At 33.3% G+C, this 22592-nt stretch overlaps 1 pseudogene; it reads right to left on the reverse strand.

Annotated features, from left to right (window-relative positions):
* Positions 1 to 17: 17 nt before the first annotated feature.
* LOC105767125 (terpene synthase 10-like) lies at positions 18 to 21901 on the reverse strand (annotated as a pseudogene).
* Between the last annotated feature and the right edge of the window lie 691 nt (positions 21902 to 22592).

Here is a 22592-nt window from a genome sequence, read left to right on the forward strand (position 1 = left end):
AACCATATATTGCTTACCAATGATGTCACTAAATCATTTGCTAATCGTACAATTATTGAGGACCTATATATTATATCAGAGTAACGTTCTTGGATGTTGTGCAATCCCTTTTCCTTATATGATCAGTTATTAAATAAGAATGAGCAAGCATTACAGAACCTACTATTGAAATCCAAGCATTATCAATGTACTCTTGCAGGGTTGGCGTATATCCAACGTAACGCCATATTGCCTCCAACAAATATGATTTACAAAGATTTGTCCACTGAATCAATAACACAAATCAGATAGAGTTGATAAGGAAAAGCAAGAGAAAGACTTGAAATTGGTTTAATACCAGTTTCTTGAGGAAGGGAATGACATCTATCCCTTGTTCCTTAAGGAGTCAAAAGCCATTTCATTTATGGAATTGTAAAGAGCATGGTAATATATCTTCATATAGTTTGGAAGACTCTATATTGAATTTATATCCCATCTGAAATTACACCAACATATATATTAAATCTTATGAGACATTGGTAAGAATTATCAGGAGCAGGGATTTAAATTGCGGTCACAGTCACGTTTTCGGTCGTATTGTGTTTATCACGGTTGTGGACATAACAGATGCTATTGCGGTCACTGTGGGTATCGCGGTCGTGGATTTTTTTTTTAAATTCACACAACTTATTGTAAAACATAATAATTATAATTATAATTATAAAAAATCACTTTTAATGATTTTTAGAGTGTTTTCTAACACTTATGAACTTTTATTAATATGATATGAGAACACATCTTTTATAATCATTAATTATTCTTACATTTATTTACAAATTTTCTAAGAATGTTATATTAACTAATAACAAAGTAAAAAAGGAAGTATTAAACATTTATCATATTTAATAAGTTTGAAAGTTTTATAGATAAAATAATTGAAAATTCATACTTGAGAAATATCTTCAATATTTCTTGATGACTTTGAAGATGATGAAGATATAAACATTCTATGCTTCAAAAGGAAAAAGGAATAGATAAATGTATAGATTCACATTAATTATTCCTATTTCCTACCACTTATTCTCACTCTCATTCTACTTTCATATGTAGTTTAACATGCTTCGATTTTAATTATCTTTTCATAAAATATACTCCATTCATTTATCTAAGGATATATTTTAAATGTTTTAATATCATCAAAATTAAGAACTTTAACAAAAGTTTTCTTTAAAAAAAAACATACCTTACAAATAATGGTAGTGGTACAATTTAGTTTTCACCAATTAGAGGAATGACGAGGAAGATCAGATCCTTCACCTTCACTTTGAGAGCATTCTTGACTTGATTCTCTAGGCCTTTGTCCAAAAATATATCCAAAAAAAGTAACATTTTCACCTTGGTTTTCATATAATTGATGTGGAGGATATATTTGAGGAGGAGGATACATAAAAGGTGGAGGTGGGTGATACATTGGTGGTGGAGGATGCATTTGAGGCTGATATGGCACACCATAATTAGGAAATGGTGGATAATAACCATATGGTAGTGGATAACCATGTGAATGTTGAAAATATAAAGGTTTTTCTAGTGGATAAAAACCTTGAGTGCTATTAGATGAATCACTATACCCAAGGTTATTAGAACTCAATCTCCTACCAGATGAAGAGCCTATATATGCTTCTTGCCTTTTCCTTTTGATGGAGCTCTAGGTTTACTTCTATCTCTCCTAGGTTCAGGAAACATATTTCCATCAAACTCTGATCTGTCACGGAAATGTCCACTAGTGGTACCAATCCCATATTCTCCTCCATACTGATTAGAAGACCTAATTTCACCTCTATCACCACTATATCTATCATCCTCATCAATTGGACTTAAGCCATCACCATCGGGTCCATCACCACTCTCACTTGGCGTTGAACTAGAACTTGAATGAGACAAATTTTTTTGTTGAGATTGATCAACATCTATTTCATCATCAGAGATATCCATACGCAACACACCGGCATTTTCACCATCTAACAACGGATTCTCTTTCTCATGAAGCTATTCTGGTAGTGGATCAACATCTTCAAAGATATGGTCAAGGCTGATAGGATTAAAACTAGCGTTTATATCATCAGTGCTCATTCTTTTTTGATGCCTTATCTGAAGCCTCATATTATAATAGGTAAACACTAGTTTCTCAAGTTTTTTAATACTTTAACCTATTTCTTGCCTTGGTATGAATATAACTAAATGTGCTTCAATTTCGTTCGCAATTTGATGCTGAAGTTGTTTGACTAAGCATTTTAATTGCTAATTTTTGTAATTTGGGAACACATGTGCCGTATATTATCCACCACTCAGCTGCATAATATTATTTAAATTTCAAAATAACTTTAAAATGTATAATATAATTAAATAATATAAATTAAATTAAATAATTTAATTAACTATTTACCTGGATTCATTTGCTTCCAAGCTCTTTGTGCTTGTGGAGTACCGAATGTCTCATGTTTATCTCTAAATAGTAACAACTGCATAAATAAAAGATACTGTAAAAATAAAAAAATTCTATTTCAAATTATTTAACTAACTTACAAATAATAATAATTGAATCTAACCTGATTAACCATTCTGACTTGAGTATCTAGAGAAGGTTCAAATCTTTCAATTACTGATCGTGTACCTTCTAATGTTTCTATTAGTACATTCTCAGAATGCTCCACCCCAAATTGAAATTGAGGATTGAGAAAATAACCTAAGTATAATTTATAAGAATATTATCAAATAATAATAATCTCAAGCTTAAAATCATAAAATATAAAAATAGTTCTTAATTATATGAAACATTTTATCTTACCAACTGAATTCAAGTCGGAATGCATAAAATTCCATCTATTGTCAATAATCTTTTCGTACTCGGTGAAATATCGATAATTTTGTTAAATTGCTCGTTTCGCTCTATCAACAGCCTCATAAATAAAGTCCATTGTTGGTTTTTCATCGCTATCCACAAGTCTCAATACTTTTACTAGAGGCTCGTAAACTTTTATGAGGTCATTGGCTTTTTTCCAAAAATCTTTTTCCAAAATAATTTTTTTGGCTTCATAAGCAGGCCCTGACTTTTGCTGTCCCCATTTTGATTCTTTAAATTCCTATATATTCATAAGAAAAATTTTAAAATAATATAATTTAAATTATTTGGAACTAATAAAATCATTAAAGGTTGTTATATTTAAGTAATTATATTAACTAATTATAAAATACTGACCTTCGAATTAAACATTTCTCTCAGACCTTGCTTTGGTCTTGTTATCTCTTCAAGTTGAATGAAATGAGTTGCAAATCGAGTAAGAGCAAGTCGAAGTATTTGTTTCCCTTGTGTATACTTCTTCATCAAACTAACAGTCCAAATGTGATTGTATATAAAGCAAGTCACTTTCTTTGCCTCATCTAACACTTTTGCTACACTGGGCTTTTTCCCAATATCTTCAAGGCACAAATCTAAACAGTGAGCTGCACATAAGGTCCAATATAGATGTTTTCTTTTCAACATTAATTTTTTTCCAGCAGCTTTCATTGTTGCCTCATTATGAGTCACTATTTGGACAATGTAATTTTCTCCAATTTCTTCTACAACTGAATCTAATAAACAGTAGTAGAATTTAGCATCTCTACTACAGCACTTGAGGCATCTACCGATTTCCAAAAAAAGGTTCCTTTACTGTAATAAATAAGGAAATTAATGATGTGCATTTGATTCAAACTGTTGGTCCAACCATCACATATTAGAGTTGCACCCAATTCTTTCCAATGAGTCTTTAGTCCATTTATCCAATCACGAACTCGTTGATACTCAGCTCCAAATACACATCTGAAACCTTATAAGGTGTTGGAAGCTTTACACCTTGTCCAACTTCTGTTGACACTTGAATTAAGTTATACAACCATGGAGAGTTTGCTAATTGAAAAGGAAGTATTTCATATATTAAAAATTTAGATACCGCTTCACCTATCTTCCTTCGAAAACTCTTTAAAAAAGAGTCATTGACCTTTGGTTGCTTTGAACTTTTGCTTCTAACCAATTTAGATATAGCTCTCCTTAAGGTAAACTCAGACTCACTTGGGATGGATTTACTTGTTCTTTCTCTATTATGTTCTCTAGCTGATCCATGAGAAGATCGTCCTTCTTCATAAATGTTATCCCAACCACTAGTACTTCGTCTGAATTCTTCCCTTCTATGCCACTCATGTTGTGATTGGATACTTTTTCGAGTTCCTTGCCTTATAGTAGAAACCTCATCAATGAATTCATCGTGCTCATCCTCCTCTTCTATTAATTGAGATAAGAATTCATCTTTTCTCCTCTTTTTGTCTATTTTCTTTGTGTTGCTTTCTTTTAGTACATTCATCATACTTTCTCTAATGACACCTGTTAACAAAATAAAAATAATTCACGCTTTATATTATTATCAATTATATATAATCTTTATTGATAAATTTACAATAACATTTAAAAACAATAATAAATTATCACATACCAGTAACATTAGGGCATGGTGCAACATTGCCGGTTTTATGAGCAATGTGCTCTTTAAATCGTGTTATTCCTCATTTCACAACTTTACCACAAAGTTTACATACGATATTTCCTCTCACATTTGACACTGGAGTTCCAAAGTGCCAACCTATATCATTACTTGGTGCACCCTCCAATCCTTTAGTCGGGAACTCTTCACGTGGTGGCATGCTTTATTTTTATTTATAAATAAGAAATATAAAATCATATTTAGAAATATAAGCAACTCATTACTTATATTATCAACAATATAATACCAAAAAAGTAAACAAAATTTAAAGCTACAGACCTAATATTATAGAAATAAATAAATAAATATTGTGTAAAACAATTTAAGAATAATAAACAAAATTTAAAGCTACTGACCTAATATTATAGAAATAAATAAATAAATATTGTGTAAAACAATTTAAGAATAATAATAATAATAATAATAATGGTATTAATAATAATAATAACAATAATAAAAATCTTAAAATTAAAAATTATATAAAAGGATATAGATAAATAAAATGATATAATAAAATAAATGTATTTAAAATATTTATGTAAATAAATATGAAAAGAAATATAATTGAAATAATAATGCAAAACTAATTAAATTTTAATAATATGGTAATAATAACAAGTAAATAAATAACAAAATAAAAAAGGAAAAATAATAATAGTAATAGTAATATTAAATTAATTAATTTAATAATAAAATAGCAAAAATAACAAAAAAAGGGACCAAAATCGAACTTAAAACATAAATTTGGGGCAAATCAAAAATAAATAAAAAGAAAAAGGACCAAGTTGAATGCGCGAATAACAAAAAAAGACCAAATGGGAAATAATCCCCACCCTCCAAAACGCACAGCTTGAAGTGGACTAAATTGAAATACGAAATAAATTATAGGACAAAATTAAAAAAGGAAATAAGCTTGATTGTAAATAATAAAAAATTGGAAGGGCTAAACGCCCAATTAACCCTTTCGTTTAAAAACACGTGGATCCTAAGAAACAGGTCGGGTAAGTGCACGGGTTAGGCCAAAACGACGTCGTTTTGGTGCCTGCGAGGCCTACCCAAAACGGCGTCATTTTGGAGGCCTATTTAAATCAAAATTTTTTTCAAAAACTTCATTTCAGCCCTTATTTAAAAAAAATTATTTCCTTTTCTCTCCATTCTCCATTTTCTCTCAGGCCATTGCCCAGAATCCGGCCATTGGCCACCGTGGCAGCCGCCGGTCACCGGCGACGGCACCGTCATGCACGGTGGTCAGAAAATTGCCCCAAAACATTTTAAACACCTTTTTTTTGTGTAGAACACAGATCTAGGGATAAAAATCTCGAAAAAGCACTCTGTGCTGCAGATTCAAGACATGCAAGCAAGAAATCCAAGACAAAATTTCAGTTACTTTACTACTTTACTTACTAGTTACTACTTACTTGAAATTAGGAATAGAATTTCTATTGCTGCTGTCTGTGACTCTGTGTTGTTTGCCGAAATATGGAGAAATAGAATTTCGTATTTTCATTTGCTTGTGATTTGTGTAACTTGTGTTGTGAGTTTTGAACTTTGTTTGGAGTTTTTTTCTGTTTCTTTGGAGTTTTGTATATATGTTTTTACTTTTTTTTTATTGAAAGCCCTCTGATTTTGCAGGTAAGGGAATATTTTTCCTTCTGTTTTATTGTAAAGTACATCACTATTCACTAAATCTCTTGATTTTTTTAAATTTACGGTAACGGAAAATAACGGGAATAGCGGCCCGTTATTGCCGTAATTGGCCGTTATCCATTAAAGTGTGGCCGCTATCAACCATTATCGGTGTGACTCCGCTTCACTCTATTATTTTCAATAATAGCGGTTTCGGACGGTGGCGCTACCGCTATATAGCGGCTGCTATTTCGAAATCGGTCCGCTATTTAAATCTCTGATCAGGAGCATATAAAATTAAATGTGCAATCCTCTCAACAACATCTGTGAAGAGCTCCAACTCATCTAAGGTTCCATAAACATCATAAACATCATCTATAATTGTGATTAGCGCATTGATCTTTGTCTGAATTCTTCTACTTTTTCCATCCTGAGGAGTAATTATCATTCCCACACTCAATAAAAAGTTTTCCATCAGCCTATCCCTAGCAAAGTTAAACCTCTCGCCAAGACCAAGTTCCTTCCACCATCTAAATAATACAAATAAAAAAAAAAAAACACCACCAAAGTCATACTTTCGTTGAGGCAAATGCGAGTTAATTTTGAACTAGTATGTAGTAGGCATACTAACGTTGAACCATATCTAAGATCTTCCTGGTGCATAGATTGGACTATGTTGTAATCCAATATAGCAAGCTCAAAAATAATGGGATTTTTGTCCTTGTTTTTCTCATACACGTCTATGAACCATCTGGCTTCCAACCTTGGCCTCCTCCAATGTAGAGGAAGCTCCAAGGCATGGTCCACAAGCATCCAAAGATATTGATGATCAGGGTTCTCCTTCAAAAATTGTTCGAGAAGTTTAACTACTAACTCTCTTGCATTCTCCAGCACTATTTCACCTTCTAACAAGAGGTATGAAGCCTCATACAGGTTGAGCAGTCCCTTAAAATCTTGATTAAGGCTTGATTTAACGTTTCCAACATCATTCATGAAGCAAGTGAAAACATCTAGGGATGAAAATAATTCAATGTTAAATATCATTAAATTAGATATAAATTGATACATCCAATTTTTTAATCTTTGTTTTTACCTTGATCCACCTTATACCGATGTTGTCTAAGCAGTCTAAATTCAAGAGCTGTAGCATATAAATTGTCTTTCTTCCATGCAACAGTACTGATGCAATCAGTACTTGTATTCTTTGAACTTTTATTTATTTCAGCTTCAAAGTGATAGGACAAGCCAAGTCTTTGTAAGGCATCAAAGAGCTCAAGTTTCTCCAAAGGATCCACCACATTTCCAAGCATCATCCTCACTTCTTCCTTCAGTTTTCTTGCTTTTTCCTTGTATGATTCATCCTATACGCATGGGTCGCAACAAGTTTTGTTAGCTTGCTCCAAATTTAGCATTATCAGGAAAAAAAGGAAAAGCAAAACAAAAATGGTGTCAACTGCCTCATATATATATGCACTAAGAATTTGAGATATACCTATACAAAATCACTTCTGAGGGACTGAACATAATCATAATCCCAAATAGGAGGATGGTAATTAGCCGATCGTCTACTTACGATACCGTCTTCAATAGAAGTTTTGTTTGTAGCATCACTTTATGAGGCAGAAAAAATAGTTAACCTATGGAAGCTTGACCCATCGTATGAGAAGCTTTTCCATTTTGAGTGTATGGGGAAAGTGCACATCAAGAATGAGCTAAACATGCAAAAAGCCATTTCCGAAACTTCAACCTACCGCTCAGACAGTTGTTATCACTTAATACGGAGAACGTATCGAAACAATTCTAATCTGTGTGAATCTTCAATATATTAGCTCATTTGGGGCCGTATCATATTATTTTCTTGGATGGGCTATTTGTTAGAAGCAATATCTCTTCATATAAATAGCATATATCTATATCTATGTCTATATAATATATCTTTCACATATACATAAGGTAGAACTCCAACATTATTAAAGTGATTGACCAAAATAATTTCTCAAATTAATATTAAACCTCTTGAAATAATTTATATTTATTCTATTTGACTGTCTATATCTATCTATATAATATAGGTATGTGAACTTCATTTTAGTACTAAAACAAACCACTTAAATATCCTTTAAAATTTTAAAATTAACAAAATATGCTATCTATAAGTAATTTATTATTTATTTAAAATAAAATTAATTAATATTCCAACCTAATTAGTTTAATTTAATTAAAATATAGTTCAAAATAAGTAATTTTATTATTTTATTTAAACTTAAATTAATTAATATTGAAACTTAGAATTCGCATTATATTAGTCTACTTCAAAATTAATAAATATAAATAAAATTTTAATCAATTTATTTAAATTTAAATAAAATTTTAATCAATTTATTTAAATTTAACATTAATAATTTTCTCTATTTAATTATATTAAAAATAAAATAAATCAATTTAATTAAAAATAGTTCGCTAATTTATAATTAATTTAATCCTAAATTTTTAAATAGCATATTTAAAAGAATAAATATTTAACAATAAATGAATGTAAGCATAAATATTTGTAGTAAATTTTATAATTATAAATATCAATATAAAATATAACCCATCATAACTAATATTAGTTATAAACCATTGATTAAATAGTAGTATATAATTGATAACAAAAATTTAAATCATACATATTGATAGGGGTTGATCTCGTATCACATATGCTTACTAAATTACTCATTGGAATTTGATTTGTTCATCCAACTATCATAATCATCTACTTAAATTAAGAAAATTGAATATTTTAATCACTTACTTATTAGTTAATGATATTGTCACAATATTTAACGCACCATCTCGCAGTGCGGCATAACATTATGTTCCGTTTAGTCATTTTTATCCCATACTATTATTCTTTAAAATTTAAATCATATTTGCCTTTACAACTTTCTATTATGATATATCCCATACCGTTTAGTCATTTTTATCTAACTACTCCTTAGATACCAAATTTCCCTTTTTTCTTGGTTTATTAAAAAATAATTATGGCATTTTAATTGTGTTATTAATAACGGTCTGGTCGTTACTCACCTAATTGGTTGGGAGTTGGATCCCCGTTCATGGGAATGCAGCACATTTCATGGCCACCATTTACTTTTTTTGAAGAGCATCCGAGACGAAGAAATTAGTCAGTACTATCGACAATGAACATCCTGATTTTGACAAAAAAAATATTGATAATTGTGAATAATAATGCTATGAGTAATCGAATTTGAATATAGGCAACGTTGGGAGTGGGGCGACCTTTTGATATTTGCTTTTACATTTGTCCGTTACGAGTAGGGACCCTTTGATATTTGCTTCTACATTTGTCCAACTTGGAGGTCAAATCAGAGTCATTGCTATTAGTAGTGGACACCCTTATTTTAACAAAAAAATGGTCGATAATTGTAAATAATAATAGTAATATTGTGAGTATCAAATTTGAATTTGAGTTTGGCAGCATCGGGAAATTTCATATTACTTTTACAACCTTCTATTATGAAAATTCCCAGATCGCTTAGCCATTTTCATCTAACTACTCATTAAATCCCAAATTTCCCTTTTCTATTATAAAAAAATAGTTTTCATGGTTTTTTCTTTGTTTAGAAAAAACATAATGATAGCATCTTAACTGTGTTATTAATAATGGTGTCGTCGTTACTCACCTAATCTGTTAATTATGAGGTTTGGAGTTGGATCCCCGCCTACGGAAATGGATCACATTTCATGGCCACTGTTTACTTTTTTGATCATTTATTATTCATAACCAAAACAAACATACTAATTCATAATATCCCCTGAATGGGCCTTCGAGTCCCAATTTATGCTTTAGAATCAAATTGGGACTAAATCGAAAACTCAGAGAATTTTTTGCAAAATCTCAAAATTTTTCTTAGGTGCAGGGGACACACGCCTGTGTCCCAGGCCGTGTGGGCATTCGATGTAAGGCACACGGTCATGTACCAGTCTGTGTTCATGCTCGTGTAACTCTCTGACTTGGGTCACTCGGCCTACCACACACCCGTGTACTAGGCCATGTGGAAAATTTATTTTTTTAAAGTTAGTTACAGGGGTCACACGGCCAAGTCACACGCCCATGTGCTAGGCCGTGTGATACACATGGCTAAGACACATGCCTGTGTCTCTACCTGTGTGATCAATCCTGAGCATTATGTTTCTCAATTATAATGATGTAGGAGACACACGACCAAACCACAAGCCCGTGCGCATGGCCATGTGTCACACACGGCTGAGACACACGCCCTTGTCTCTGCTCGTGTGGACAAAATAAAGTCATTTCCAAGCCTATTTTTCACCCAAACTATACTTCCACCTAAATAAACACTTAAATACATTTACCAACCAATTCAAAACATTAAAACTAAGTCAATACCAAATCTTATGCATATCATATTATCACATATGTTCATGTGTCCAAACTTACCAAATATACATATGTACATATCGACATATTTAACTAACTATACTACCTCAATCCATCCATCAATAGATTTATATACTATCCATCATTTAACCATTTTAACACACATATCAAACATGATAATGCCTAATATAATTTTATCAAAATATGTCAAATACTAGCCATTCTAATTGTTCTTTACAACCAAAACATTAATGTACCAACATAGGCTAATTAACCTACACATGCCATTATATTCAAAATAAAGTTTGCCATTTTATACCCAAAACAAGCTTAAGGATAGTTTGATGTTGCTCTAACTCACGTCCAAACCTTACGAGCTTTCGAGTACTATAAAACAGAGAAAATAAAACAAAGTAAGCATATAATGCTTAGTAAGTCCGTATAACGAGAAATTAACTTACCAATCATTTTCATTAAAATAATTATATAAATGGCATCCAAACAATTTGACTTAAAGCCTAAACACACAAAATTTCACAAATCATGTTAGTCAAATAATTCACATAAATACCAAAAACATGAATGAGCTCATCATGTAATAACTTCCATATCATATTTCCATATAACTTATACATTTTCATGACAAGTCATCTCAAGTTTGGTTTAGTCATGTCAAAACTTTGACCAATGAATTTATTTGAAATATCGATGGATACACCGACAGTACACTCGAAGTGTATAAAATTGTAAATCCGTCAATTAATATCCTGGAGTACTTATTAGAGCACTTAATCAGGATGCACTCTCTCGAGCCATATAACAGGAAGCTCACGAAGAACCTATTAGGAAGCTTATCTGGACTATATAACAGGAAGCTTATAAGAGAAATAATCAGGAAATTCAAAAAGAACTTTTAATCAGAAAGCTCATGAAGAGCCTTTAATCAAGAGCTCCAGATAGCCATATATCGAGAAGTTCAAGTGAGCCATATCAGGACACTCACAAAGAGCTACGTTTGTATCCGTAATATATGCAGGATCACAACTGATCATATAATAGGATGCTCACAAAGAGTTGCGGTAGTCTGCAACACATGCAAGATCACTACCGATCAGGATGCTCGCAGGAACCATATAACGGGAAGCTTGAGAGGGCTTATAACAGAATGTTTGTAGGAGCTGTGGTGTGTCCGCAACACATGCAGGACCACAACCAATCCGGAAATCTTGTATCCATCGAATTCATTTATTCAAATGGGATTTAATATTTTTCGGGTTTTGTCGGCTATGAGATTTATGTTTATACATGGAAATCATACATTTCACAATCATAACATTCAATTTAAACATATAAACATACATTTTAATTATACGAACCTACCTCGTCACTTGCTCGTATTTGAGAATCTACTAATCTGATACTTTTTCTTTTCCTCAATCTAACTTCTTATTTGATCTTTCAGGATCTATGTAAATGAATTTAACATCAATGTAGCACATTTCATATCCAATTCAATCCAATTTTGTCCCTAGGCTCGGAAAATGAAATTCATGCAATTTAATACTTATTTCAAGCCTAACCAAAATTTTCATATATCATTTTGACTCATGTATTTCACAAAATTAGAAATTTTCCATAAATTTTATATTTGTTTTTCAATTTAGTCCTTAAATCAAAATTTCATGAAAATTTCCTTTACAAAAGTTGTTTATCTATCAAGAACCTTTCATTTTCTACCATAAATTTCAAAATTTTAGCATACTTATCCATGGAAAAATTTTAATACATGTATGACTTTATAAACTAATCCCCAAAATAGGTAGATTACATCACTACGATCTCAGAATTATAAAAATTACTGAAAACGGGACATGATTACTTCCCTAATTAAGCTTGCTTAAAATTCTCTCTCTTAGCTATAGTTTCATAGAAATTGGGGAAGATAATGATCTGGAATTATTTTATTCATTTAATTAACTTATCATCCATTATCACATATGTTCAAGATCCAAACTTTCCAAATATACATATGTAATCAGGAAGCTCACAAAGAGCCTATCAGGAAGCTCACAAAGAGATTATCATCCATTAGTTATTTTATTCATTTAATTAAAACTTACCATTAATCTGGAAGCTCGCAAAAATCCTATTAGGAAGCTTATCCAGGCTATATAACAAGAAGCTCATAAGAGCAATAGTTAGGAAGTTCACAAAGAAATTTTAATCAGGAAGCTCATGAAGAGCCTTTAATCAGGAGCTCCAGATAGCTATATCTCGAGAAGTTCAAGCGAGCCATATCAGGACGCTCACAAAGATCTGCGTTTGTGTCTGCAATATATGTAGGATCACAACCGATCATATAACAGGACGCTCACAAAGAGCTGCAGTAGTCCGCAACACATGAAACATCACTACCGATCAGGATGCTTATAGGAACCATATAACGAGAAGCTCGAGAGGGTTTATAACGAAATTCTCGTAGGAGATGTGGTGTGTCCGCAACACATGCAGGACCACAACCAATCGGGAAATCTTGTATCCATCGAATTCCATTATTCAAATGGGATTTAATATTTATCAGGCTTTGTCGGATATGTGATTTATGTTATACATGACAATCATACATTTCACAATCATAACATTCATTTTAAACATATAAACATACATTTTAGTTATACGAACTTACCTCGTCATTTGCTCGTATTAGAGAATCCACTAATCTGATACTTTTTCTTTTCCTCGATCTAACTCTTTATTTGATCTTTCTGGATCTATATAATGGATTTAACATCAATTTAACACATTTCATATCCAATTAAATCCAATTTACATCTTAAGATAAAGTACCATTTTGCCCCTACACTTTTGATTAATTCCAGTTTTGTCTTTAGGCTCGAAAAATGAAATTCATGCAATTTAATCTTGATTTCAAGTCTAACCAAAATTTTCATTTACAGCTCATGTGTTTCACAAAAATAAAAAATTTTGGGGAAGATGATGATATGAAATTATTTTATTCATTTAATTAACTTATCATCCATTGATTTTTCAACTTTCCAATTTAGTCATTTTCTTTTTCTAAATTTCCATGGATGAATCATCATAAATATCTACTAACTTCTCTTAATGGTCTATTTTCCATATAAGGACTTCAAATTTTAAATTCTATAGCTATTTGATCCTTCTAGCTACTAGAATTCAACGTTTGAATTTCATGCAATTTGGTCCTTTCTATAATTAAATGTGAAATCGATAAAATTTTCGCAACAAAACTTTCACACACTATTTCTATCATAATGCAGACCATGCAATAATATTAAAATAAATTTCCTTCCTGACTCGAATTTATGGTCTCGAAACCACTGTTTGCATTTGTGTGACCAAGATGTACGGTCACGTGAGTAGCCCGTGTACTTACTATCTAAAAATGCCAAAAATAAAGAATAAAGGAGACACGGCCGTGTGGAGATCTTACACGCCCCTGTGAATACAAACGCCCGTGTGGTCAGGCCATGTGGGACCAAAAACATTGAAAACCCTAAATTCTCAATTGCACATGGCCATATGGACTGCCCATATGCGGCACACACCCGTATGGCCACTCGTGTAGTCACAAAACCACACCGAAACTGCTTGAAAATCATGCTTTTGATGTCGAAACGATCCCCTACCTTTGGCAACCCATAATTATGCTAAAACATACAAAATTTCATGCAATTCAGTAACAATATAATACTTCAAATAACCAATTTCAGAAACACACAAGACATTATTGAATTTAACCGCAATTCGATAGCAAAGTTAAAATGTTTCAGAACACACACCTTAGAACACAATATCAAGCACCAAGGATCAATCGATTCGCTTTTACCAAACTGTTTGGAAACCTTAATTTCACACATAAACTTAAACTATAAGAACTTCAATTAACAAATAATAGAAACAGAAGCAATTCTATCATAAACCTCATGACTTAGTCGCTTTACCTCTGATAAAACGAAACAAACAAGGATGATCAGTCTTGACAGACAACACATAATGTGTGTAAAAGGGAAGAAACAAGAAATCAAAAGAACTGAAATTTGGGGAAAGAATCGACAAATAACAGAGGGAACAAAAAGAAAAGAAAAGAGTTATGAAAAAAGAAAAGAAAAGAAATTTAACTATTCATGTTAGTCAAGTAATTCACATAAATACCAAAAACATGAATGAGCTCATCATGTAATAACTTCCATATATATATACCTTTCATATCATATTTCCATATAACTTATACATTTTCATGACAAGTCATCTCAATTCAGTTTAGTCATGTCAGAAATTTGCCCATTGAATTTATTTGAAATATCGATGGATATACCGGTTGTACACTCGAAGTGTATAAAATTGTAAATTCGTCAATTCAGATTCGGGAGTACTCATTAGAGCATATAACCAGGAAGCACTCTCTCGAGCCATATAATAGGAAGCTCACAAAGAGCCTATCAGGAAGCTTATCCGAACTATATAATAGGAAGCTCATAAGAGCAATAATCAGGAAGTTCACAAAGAACTTTTAATTAGGAAGCTCACGAAGAGCCTTTAATCAAAAGCTCCTGATAGCCATATATCGGGAAGTTCAAGTGAGCCATATCAGAATGCTCACAAAGAGTTGTGTTTGTATCCGTAATGTATGCAGGATCACAACCGATCATATAACAAGACGCTCACAAAGAGCTGCGGTAGTCTGCAACACATGCAAGATTACTACCAATCAGGATGCCTGAAGGAACCATATAATAGGAAGCTCGAGAGGGCTTATAACGGAATGCTCTTAGGAGTTGTGGTGTGTCCGCAACACATGCAGGACCACAACCAATCGGGAAATCCTTTATCCATCGAATTCCATTATTTAAATGGGATTTAATATTTATCGGGCTTTGTCGGATATGTGATTTATATTTATACATGGCAATCATACATTTCACAATCATAACATTCAATTTAAACATATAAACATACATTTTAGTTATACAAACTTACCTCGTCACTTGCTCGTATTCGAGAATCTACTAATTTGATACCTTTCTTTTCCTCGATCTAACTCCTTATTTGATCTTTCCAGACCTATAAAAATGAATTCAACATCAATTTAACACATTTCATATCCAATTCAATCCAATTTACATCTTAGGCAAAAGTATCATTTTGCCCCTATACTTTTGATTAATTCTAATTTTGTCCCTAGGCTTAGTAAATGAAATTCATGCAATTTAATCCTTATTTCAAGCCTAACCAAAATTTTCATATAATATTTACAGCTAATGTATTCCATAATAAAAAAACTTCCATAAATTTTACATAATTTTCAATTTAGTCCCTAAATCAAAATTTCATGGATATTTCCTTTACAAAAGTTGTTTATCTATTGGCAACCTTTCATTTTCTACCATGAATTTCAAAATTTTAGCATACTCATCCATGGAAAACTTTTAATACTTTTATGACTTTACAAATTAATCCCCAAAATAGGTAGATTACGTTACTATGATCTCAGAAATATAAAATTACTAAAAACGGGACATGATTACTTCCCTAATTAAGCTTGCTTAAAATTCTCTCTCTTAGCTAGGGTTTCATAGAAATTTTTGGGGAAGATGATGATATGGAATTATTTTATTCATTTAATTAACTTATCACCGATTATCACATATGTTCAAGTGTCCAAACTTACCAAATATACATATGTAATCAGGAAGCTCACAAAGAGCCTATCAAGAAGCTCACAAAGAGCTTTTCATCCATTAATTATTTTATTCATTTAATTAACTTACCAAACTTACCATTAATCTGGAAGCTCACAAAGAACCTGTATGGAAGCTTATCTGGGCTATATAATAGGAAGCTCATAAGAGCAATAATTAGGAAGTTCACAAAGAACTTTTAATCAGGAAGCTCATGAAGAGCTTTTAATCAAGAGCTCCGGATAGCCATATCTCAAGAAGTTCAAGAGAGCCATATCAGGATGCTCACAAAGTGCTGCGTTTGTGTCTGTAATATATGCAGGATCACAACCGATCATATAATAGGATGCTCACAAAGAGCTGCGGTAGTCCGCAACACATCCAACATCACTACCGATCAGGATGCTCGCAGGAGCCGTATAACAGGAAGTTCAAGAGAGCTTATAACGAAATGCTCGTAGGAGCAGTGGTGTGTCCGCAACACATGCAGGACCACAACCAATCGGGAAATCCTATATCCATCGAATTCCATTATTCAAACGGGATTTATTATTTATCGGGCTTCGTTGCATAGGTGATTTATGTTTATACATGGCAATCATACATTTCACAATCATAACATTCAATTTAAACATATAAACATACATTTTAGTTATATGAACTTACCTCATCACTTGCTCATCTCCAAGAATCTACTAATTCGATACATTTTTTCGTCGATCTAACTCTTTATTTGATCTTTTCGGATCTATATATAATGAATTTAACATCAATTTAACACATTTCATATCAAATTCAATCCAATTTACATCTTACGAAAACGTACCATTTTGCCCCTGTACTTTTAATTAATTCCAATTTTGTCCTTAGGCTCGAAAAATGAAATTCATGCAATTTAATCCTTTTTTCAAGCCTAACCAAATTTTTAATATAACATTTATAGCTCATGTGTTTCACAAAAATTAGAAATTTTTGGGAAGATGATGATATGATATTATTTTATTCATTCAATTAACTTATAATCCATTAATTTTTCAACTTTCCAGTTTAGTCCTTTTCTTTTTGTAAATTTCCTTGGATGAATCATCATATATATCTAGTAACTTCTCTTAATAGTCTATTTCCCTTATAAGGACCTCAAATTTTGAATTCCATAGCTATTTGATCCTTCTAGCTACTAGAATTCAACTTTTGCATTTCATGCAATATGGTCCTTTCTATAATTAAACGTGAAATCGGTAAAATTTTCGCAACAAAATTTTCATAATGCAGATCATGCAATAATATTAAAATAATTTTCTTCCTAACTCAGATTTGTGGTCCCGAAACCACTACTCAGATTTGTGTGACCAAGTTACACGGCCGTGTGAGTAGCCCGTGTAACTCACTGTCCAAAAATGCCAAAAATAAAGAACAGAGGAGACATGGCCGTATGGAGATCTTCTACGCCTGTGTGAGTACACACCCCGTATGGCCAAGCCCTATGGAACCAAAAACCATTAAAAACCCGAAATTCCTATTACACACGGCCGTGTGGACCGCCCAATTGTGGCACACACCCGTGTGGCCCCCATGTAGTCACAAACCATACCGAAACGCCTGAAAATCATTATTTTGATGTCGAAACGATCCCTAACCCTTGGTAACCCAAAATTATGCCAAAACATATAGAATTTCATGCAAGTCTGTAACAATATGATACTTGAAATAACCAATATCAGAGACACACAAGACATTATTGAATTCCACCGCAATTCGATACCAAAGTTAAATTGTTTCAGAACACACACCTTAGAACACGGTATCAAGCACCAAGAATCAATCGATTCGCTTTCACCAAACTGTTCGGAAACCTCAATTTTACACATAAACTTAAACTATAAGAACTTTAATTAACAAATAATAGAAACAGAAGCGATTCTATCATAAACCCTCATGAACAAAACTTACCTGCTTCACCTCGAATAAAACAAAACACACAAAGATGATCAGTCTTGACAGACAATACATAACGTGTGTAAAACAGAAGAAACAAGAAATTAAAAGAACTAAAATTAGGGGAAAGAATCGACAAAAAATAGAGGGAACAAAAAGAAAAGAAAAAATATGAAAAAAGAAATGGGAAAAGAACGCCAAACTAAAAAAAACTCCTTTTTGAAAATTTAAATGTAATTCTTTAAAAATTAAAAGCAAAACCAAAATAAATTAATTCTTCACAACACACATAAGGACTCAAAGCTGGAACCCAAAGGGAAACTAACACACTCACCGCCACCGAACAAGCAATCTCATTCTTACATTAAAACGCAAAAACCCACTGAAGTGCTCGACCTATTCAATTACCCTAACCATAAAATTAAAACTTCTAACCCCAAATTCAGGGGTATTACAGATAATAGTAACTCTGATTAGATGTCCAACTTGAACAAATGTAGAAGAAAATATCTATAGATCCCTTACTCCTAATGGACAAATGTGAAAGCATATATGAAATGGTCCCCACTCCCAACACTGCCTAATATATTCAAATTTGACTACTCACAATATTATTATTAGTCACAATTATCAATATTTTTTGTCAAAATCACAGTGTTCATTGTCGGTAGCAATGACTAATCCCTTCGTCTTGGGTGCTCTTAAAAAAAGTAAACAGTGGCCATGAAATGTGCTCCATTCCCATATGCTGGGATCCAACTCCTAGCCTTATAATTAAAGGATTAGGTGAGCAATGACCACACCATTATTAATAACATAGTTAAAATGTGATCATTATGTTGTTTTCTAAATAATAAAAAAAAACACGAAAGCAATTTTGTTTTATAATAGAAATGGGAAATTTGGAATTTAAGGAGTAGTTAGATGCAAATGGCTAAATGATATTGGATTTATCATAATAGAAGGTTGTAAAAGCAACTATGAAAGGTCCCCTCACTACCGTCGCTACCAAACTCATATTTAAATTTGATTACTCATAGTATTACTATTATTATTTACAATTATCAACCATTTTTTTTGTTGAAATCAATGTGACCAATGTTGATAACAATGACTCCTATTTGACTTCCAACTTGGACAAAGGTAGAAGCAAACATCAGTGGATCCCTACTCCTAATGGACAAATGTAAAAGAACATATCAAATGGTCCCCACTTCCAACGCTACCTAATATATTCAAATTTTACTACTCATAGTATTATTATTTACAATTATCAACATTTTTTTTATCAAAATCATGGTGTTCATTGTCGGTAGCAATGACTAATCCCTTCATTGTCAAAATCTTAGTGGGTGTTAGAGGTAACCCATTAACAAAATCCATAGTTACGCATTCCCATTTCCAAAGAGGAATCTTAACCAACTGCAACAAACCCAAAGGTAATTGATGCTCAACCTTAACCTCCTAGCAAGTCAGACATCTGCCCACAAAATCAGTAACCTCACGTTTCAACCTTAGCCACCAATATAACTCACGGAGGTCTCGGTACATCTTATCTCTGCCAAAATGCATAACATAAAGGCTACTATGCGCCTCTCTCAGTATGGCCTGTCTCAAATCAGTGTCATTCAGAACACAGATTCTCCACGGAAACAGAGTACCCCATCACTGTTTAGTCCAAAATTCGTAGTACTACCACCCTCAATCTGCCAAAATCGAAGACCCAACGATTCATCCTCCAACTGCTTACCCTTAATCTGCTCAATCCATGATGGCTTAACTTGAAGCTCGGCAAATAAACTACCATTCATCAAATAAACTTAGGCAAGCAAATATCGCCCCCAAATTAGTTATAGCCATACAGCTCAGTGCATCAACCACCACATTGGCCTTACCAGGGTGGTAGTCAATGGTGCAGTCATAGTCTTTAAGCAGCTCAATCCATCTGTGCTACCTAAGATTAAGTTCCTTCTAAATGAGAAGATACTTGAGGCTCTTATGATCAGTGTAGATGATACATTTCTCACCATACAAATAATGCCTCTAGATTTTCAATGCAAATACCACAGCGGTCAACTCCAAGTTATGCGTCGGATAATTTGCCTCATGGGTCTTAAGCTGACGAGATGCATAGGCTACCATCTTACCATCCTGGATCAACATACATCCCAAACCGACATGTGATGTATCACTATAAACAGTAAACTCCTTTCTAGGCTTTGGCTGTATCAGAACAAGGGCATCAATCAGTATAGTCTTGAGCTTCTCAAAGCTCTCTTACTGTGCATCAGTCTAGTTAAATGGCACACCCTTATGTAGCATCTTAGTCAGGGTGCTACAATCAATGAAAAACCCTCTACAAATCATCGATAATATCCCGCCAGTCCTAGAAAACTACAGATCTCAGACACATTCCTAGGTTACTTTCACTCTAACACAGCCTCAATCTTTCGAGGATCAAATTGAATCCCCTCAGTCAAAATTACATGACCAAGAAATGTTTCCCCACGCAGCCAAAACTCGTGCTTACTAAACTTAGCATATAGTTATTTTTCCCTCAAAGTCTGAAGAACGACTCGAAGGTGCTCATCATGCTCATCCAGTCCTCGAGTAAACCAGTATGTCATCGATGAATACCACCATAAACCGATTCTAGATAAGGCTAGAACACTCGATTCATTAAATCTATAAAAGTTGTCTCTGCAGTAGTCAGTCCGAATGGCATCACTAGGAACTTTTAGTGACCATAACGAGTCTTAAACACTGTCTTATGAACTTCAGGCTCCTTAACCCTTAACTGGTGATATCCTAGAAACTGAAGCTCCTAGAAACTGGCCAAATAGATCATCCATCCTCGGTAGGAAGTACTTATTCTTAATGGTCAATTTATTCAGCTACCTGTAGTCGATGCATATACGTATGGATCCATCCTTTTTCTTTGCAAACAGAACTGGTGCTCCCCATGGAGACACACTAGGGTGGATGAACCCACAATCCAAAAGCTCTTGAATCTGAGCCTTAAGCTCTACAAGCTCCTTCGGTGCCATTCTATAGAGAGCGATAGACAACGAAGCTATACTAAGAATGAGCTTTATCCTAAACTTTACTTCACGATTCAGAGGTAAACCTAATAGCTCATCAGGAAAGACGTCAGAACATCCTTCATCATTCTGATAGCCTTAGTTGTACAGTCCGTAGAATTCGAAACACTTATATAAACTAAGAATGCCTCACATCCCTCACGAACCAACTTCTCCACCACCAGTGCAGAGATCACATTTGATAAGTAGTTTCGATGTTCTCTGATCATGACTACCTTCATATCCTCCTCAGTTTCGCCTTATTGACCAGGGTAAAAAGATCTCACTCCCCCTGCGGGGCTATCAGAACTCTCAAATTATCTCTGAGGCTATCCTCAAAGCGGACACATCGCTCATACTCAGATGCCACCATACCTCACGCATAACGGTTCAGTCTTAAAAACTCGGCCTCATACTTGGCCACATTAGGGTGACCCTAGTGACACCCCTAAAGAGCTCAGCTCCATTGGATCGGAGTCCTTCCGTAACTGATCCTCGGCCTCCAAATCCAGTATTAGGCCCAGCGACCCTCTCCAAAATCCTTAGCATAGCCTGGGACAATGCATCGTCCCTAGTCATGCGATCTTGAGACCCAGTCTTAGTAGCAGGCAACACTGGTGTCTCACTCCTATCCAAACTTGGCAGATTGCCAGATGACGAAGACCCAGCTCGAGCACCTCTACGGCCTCTACCACGGCCTCTTGTACCTCATCTGCGAGTACCTCTGATACTCATTGTCTACTTGTATTTTATCGGTATTAACATTTTTATGCATCAGTTTACAGTTCTAGTGTTTGCTAACAGATATTTTACGAAAACAGTATCAGAAGTGTAAAGTTTGTTTCATACATCGCGGTGTCAACCAATGTCTATCAATTTTACTACAGTCTCAGTATACACTATTTTAAGTGTTTTTAGTATAGTCTATCTATATAGTCTCAAGATATAATACCTATAGCAGTTTTAGGATGTACTATCAAAGATAATTTTAGTTTTAATTTACACAATTCACAAATTCAGAAAACTTACTGGATCAGTGTCGGAGACTCGGTGTACCACACTTTCAGTAAAAACATTTAGAAATAAGTTCTCAAAAATCACGTCTTAAAAACCCACATCCATAGTCGAGTTTTACAACATGACTCTGATACCACTAAATGTAACGCCCCAAACCTGGCCTAGACGTTATGGCTGAATCTGACAATGTCACATAGTTGTGCTTTTCGAAAAATATGTTGTCGCTAAATCCCCTTTTCTATTTAACAATTTT

This window comes from Gossypium raimondii, unplaced genomic scaffold, assembly GCF_025698545.1.
Source record: "Gossypium raimondii isolate GPD5lz unplaced genomic scaffold, ASM2569854v1 Contig00272, whole genome shotgun sequence".
Classification (NCBI taxonomy): domain Eukaryota; kingdom Viridiplantae; phylum Streptophyta; class Magnoliopsida; order Malvales; family Malvaceae; genus Gossypium; species Gossypium raimondii.